A 5,351-nucleotide genomic window follows, 5' to 3' on the forward strand; every position below is an offset into this window, starting at 1 on the left:
CCCGCTTCCTTCTTAGATGTATAAGAATAACCTCAGAGATCACCGGTGAGTTCTGAAACATGAACACATAGGACATTCTTCCAGGAGTAACTGGTATTTTTAGCCAACAGTATAGTAGTTGTCTTTTAGTGTAGCAGTCTCCTTGCTAGCAGTGTGAATGGGTGGCCCCTTGAGGCAGTGTGGTGTAGTATGTAAGACTGGGCTCTCAACCCATGCTACCTGGGCTTGAGTTCTGACTCTGCCATCTACCAGCTCCACGACACTGGAAATGTTGCTTAATCCTTTTCTGCTTAAGTTTTCTTAGCTGCAAAATGGAGGTTAGTAAAAACATTTTCTCTTAGGGTTGTGAGAATTAAATGACCTAATCCATGAAGAAATTTAAAACAGTGCTGTATACACAAAAACCATTCAATTGAATGTAAGGCCATTATATGAAAATTTCAATCCTAGAAAACAAAGAAATTCAGGGTAAGTTTCACAATCAAGGAGTACGCTTCCATTATTAAGGAATTTCCATCAGGCTCCCTTCAGGAAATAAATCAATTTATAATTTGTTGACCTGAAGGATGCCTGTGCCAACAGCAGTGTGCTCAGTATAGATTAAAGTCAATCATGCACAGGGATTAATTTTTGTGCCCACTATGTTCAAGGTCCTGCAATAGGCCCACTATTTGCAAGATCGCAGCCCCTAACTCCTCATTGTTTGGAGAGTTCCCACCCAGGAACTTGTGCAGCATGTTTGATCATATATATTCACAATAGATGTTCTCTTTACTGTGGACTTATTTTCATGTAAAATGAGCTCATTCCACTAATAAAGGTGCTGGGTTCTATATGAAGTAGGTAAATCATAACAAAGGAATGATCACACTTCTCTAAGTGTGTTTCCCTGTAGGTGTCAATCCTTAGTAGCTATTAATAGGACTCCTTAATATGTGAATTTCAAGGAACACTAACATTTGATTGAATCAGTCAGAACTTCTCCAGATTAGTGTAACATGCCAAAAGTGTCACCTTTGTGTCTCCATCACATTCTTCTCCAGGGAAGGTGGTGAGGGCTCCATGAGCCCTAGAGGCTAGTGAGATGACAGAGCTTGTAGTCTTTAAAACACATGGAAGCCCTGAGATTAGCCATGAAGGCCATTTTCATTACAGGAATAAAAAGAAGGCAGAAAGAACGGAGCTTGGAGCTCCCTCTGATGACTGGTGGCCAGGCTGGGCCCTCAGCAAAAGGCCATGGGGATGGTGCCCCGACCACCATGTCTTTCGGTTCTGACAAACACTGAAAAGCCTGCCTGTCACCTACCTGTGCTTCAGGTGTGTTTCTATTATCTTCATCATCATCCTCACCCTCTCATGAGATTGGAAGGCAATATGTATCACTGTGTGTGCCACTTATAAAGCTAGTAACTCCCAACTCCAAATCTATGTGCTCTGCCCTACTCCGGTGCTGGTGCTGGGATTCTAAAAACTATTCCTTTGCCAGCTGTTTCTGATAGCGTCTTACCAATAGGGGGCACTGGAGGGAGTCTGAAAGGCTCGAGTAGAGGAGAGAGTCTTGTTTGGTCAGCGTCCCTCAGCAATGGCCTTTAGCCCAGGCAGAGGCAGTTGGTCCCAGGCTCCAGCATCTTTTGTTGGCATCTTCAAAACCATCTCACCTTGCCCTCCTCAGAGGTCTGAGTGTATTCTGTGAGACCTCTCCTGCCAACTTCCAAGTTCTCATCACTCCAACCTCTTCTCTTGGTTCACCCAGTTGTGTGTATGCATGTATGTGTGGTGATGGGGGCGGGAGGGGGGGTGACTGCTTCCTGCAATTACCATCTCTCTGATATCCTAGTGTCCCTTTCTCAGCTTTCCAACAGTTGTTTAACCAGTTTCCTGCATTAAATTATCTGTGTTGAAGCATCTAGTGAGATTTCTGCTTCCTCTGATTGATCTACTATGTCTTATAGATGTAAGAAACATCTAAACCTATAAAGAATTTTTATGAGTTTACTTGAGCCAAACTGACAATTGCCAGGAAGCAAGATCTCAAATGTTCCCAAGAATGACAGTTTTGCAGTTTATTGTATACATTTGGAATTAAGGGGGGAACATAAAGAAAATTACATGAAGGTGGGAGAAAGCAAGGTGGGGATTGGATTACAGGATAGTAGGCAAGATTATGCACTCTTGTGAGGGTGGTAATGTTTCTGAGGGGTCTGAAAAAGAGGCATCTCAAAGGTGTGTTAACCTGGACACACAGAAAAAATGAACAGGGCTTGTTTAAGGCAAAGATACACCTTTCACCAAAGAAGTTACATGCCTGGGCATGACTACCCACCATGATCTGCCCAGTTAGGAATCTATGATAAGATCACCCTATGAGGTTATTTTCAGTTAGATTTATTACAGTGCCCCTTTTTCATCCACAGACTTGCTCTAAACGATTTGGGAAAATAGAGGCAACAACATGAAGTAAATAAAATCCATTTCCATCCTTCTCCATAACCCTATCTGTGCCATCCTCTCACCTGTATGAATATGCAAGTTACCCAGGAAAAGTGTAATTTTTAATAAAGCTGTCAGCTAATAATAATTTAAATTTAAAGAGTAAATTCTCAATTTATTGACATTTTTCTTTTTTTTCTTTTTTTTAGCTGAGCCATCCTGCCACCTGTTGGCAGCTCAGCGGCAGCTCAGCGGCAGCTCAGCGGCAGCTCAGCTCAGGTGGGACTCAAACCACTGTTGCTCAGAGCTTGCACTCTTGAGCGAGCTCTTAACCAACTGAGCCACTCGGTCAGCCCTCAACTTATTGACATTTTTCAAAAGCTTGTGATAGTTACGTGTTAAATTAAATTTAAATAGAAATGTTTAATTTCAAATATTTAGTACTGAGTTGGACACTATCAAGGAAACCAGGAGATTAGAAAGGTTGTCCCTGTCCTCAAGGAAGTGTAGTTGAGGGAGGAGAAGCCAATGTACACACATTAGTAAGAGGAATGTATGATACATAATCTAACTATAAACCAAGATGGATGGTGCAGACCACAAATGCATTAAGAAATGAGAAATAGAAGAGTTTGCTGGGTGTCAAAATAACTCGGAAGACTTCACTGTAGATGATATGGATTTCAAAGGTATAGATATGGAAAGAGAATTGGAAAAAACTGCCCAGACTGAGAAGTAGCATGAACAGGGCATTTGATATGCATATCCAAAAGTACCAAGTAATGGGAGTTTGCCATTATCCAGATTTGCCATATAGATTCTCTTAGGTTTCCACCTAAGTAGAACCAAGACTTTGGGGAACTTATAAATAGTCAAACCAACTGGAATTGCATCTGCCACTTAAAAGAAGCCTCAATGAAAATCAAACTCAAGTGTCACTCAACTGTGGTCATTTAGAACCACACTCTTACATTTTTACTAACAGCTGGGGATTTGATATTTGGGATTAATAGCCTGGTAATCCTTTTGATTGACTTGAAGGTTTGTCCAAGAAGTTTCCGTCCTTCAGTAATGATTCAGATGCAAATATCAAATGCAACTGCTTGTTGGAGAAGTCCCTTGGGAACTTAGAATCAAATCTCTAGAATCAATCTATTTAAAACAAAATACAAATTGTATCATTAATTGCCAAAATGATCACTTAGCAATTTATGACTCTTGATACCTGGTTAAAAATCAGATTTAAAAATTGGATTTTAAATGTTTTTTGTAAAGTTTCATAAGGAATCAAGTAGATTGTGCAGCCACCTTCACCCAACAAGCACTTGTATAAATCAGTGATTTCAAATGGGAGCAGAATTCTTTAAATATATACAAGAAGATAATAATAGAATTAAATCTTGACCTTTCCCATAAAAGTAACCATCCTCTTCTCAGCCCCTACCCTTCTCTAATTTACAGTAATGCGATCCATATGGAAGAAGTCAGTATGTGTTTGGGAACCAACTCCTACACTTTCTTTTCCATCATAAAAGCCAGTTGTTCTTCAGAACCATCCATCAGGATCACATTACACTCCGAAGCCTTAGAAAAGGGGGCCTGAGCTCCGACCTCCTGCTGAAAAGTTAAGTTGTCAGTTGTTAGGCAGAAAATCAATCAGAAATGCATTTGAGACGATGGCATGCTGCCTGGAATTACACCGGGCTGGAAAAAAATCAACCCAGAGGCAGAAGAATACTAATGGCTGGAGATACTCACATCTCCTTAGACAAGGCAGATCAATTTATTTGGACACATTCTCGAAACGGAAATATGCTGGTGCCAAGTGTCAGATTTACATACAATTATAGCAGAACATTTGCAAAGTTTTCTCAGAAGGATCAAGATACTCTATTGCTCAATATGTGCCAGCAACTTCAAATTTGTTATGGGACATTTTAACTAACTCACATTTCTATCTCTAGGTCTTACGTAAATACAGAGACTTTGCAATAGTTTGGGGAATTTATCGCACTTTTGCAAATGCACATGGAAGACACTTGAGTAGCCAGTGTTATCACAAATCCACTCTCCGTAGCCCNAGTGCCATACAGTACTATGTAAAAAGAATTAGGCATTTTATTCTCACTGGTTATTTTAACGCCCTCGTCCTTTATCATCTTTCACAAATGTTGGAATGAGTGCATGCAGAGAGAGACAGAGAGATAGACAGACAGACAGACAGACAGACAGACAGTGCCAAACCTGTAAATACTCCCCTTAGAGCTCTTTGTGACATTGTTTTCAGATGTGACCTTTGCAAACAGCTTACTCAACCAAAATTAGATCAGAATGAAATTTGAAGGATGTTCCATCCTTTATTCTTTTAAATTAGATAGGAACTACGTCTTCAATATTTATGACCACTCACTGAAAATACCTGATTGTTCTACTGGGAAAATAAGGTTGCCTTGGGCAGAGTTGCAGGAAATCTGATTTGAAATCCAAGTTAATAACCTCCACGATTCTAATAGGGCAATGTTGTAAATGAGACTTAAGTTAATAGGTACAGCAAAAGAATGACCTCTGTGGACCCCAATTAGAATAAACATATCAAGGAAGAGAGATGGGGGTTCAGACTCTAGTTACGGGTGGTAGTCATGGCTCATGTCATGAATAGGAAAACAAAACTAAAAGCTGAATATAAATAAAGTATCTCTTTCTTGCTTATCCTCTAAGATCTTTATTATCTGAAGTGTAAGTATTGTTGAATGTTTAAACCATTCTTGAAAGAAACTCAAAGTGTTAATAGTGCCTAGAACATGAGTGTTTAAGATCTATGGACTCAAATATCAGCCCCATCACTTAGTTCAATAATTTGACCAAGTCACTCAATGTCTCTGAGTCTTCAAGTTTCTTATCTGAAAAACAGGTCTGATAAT

The sequence above is a fragment of the Hipposideros armiger genome, unplaced genomic scaffold, assembly GCF_001890085.2.
Source record: "Hipposideros armiger isolate ML-2016 unplaced genomic scaffold, ASM189008v1 scaffold_594, whole genome shotgun sequence".
Taxonomy (NCBI): domain Eukaryota; kingdom Metazoa; phylum Chordata; class Mammalia; order Chiroptera; family Hipposideridae; genus Hipposideros; species Hipposideros armiger.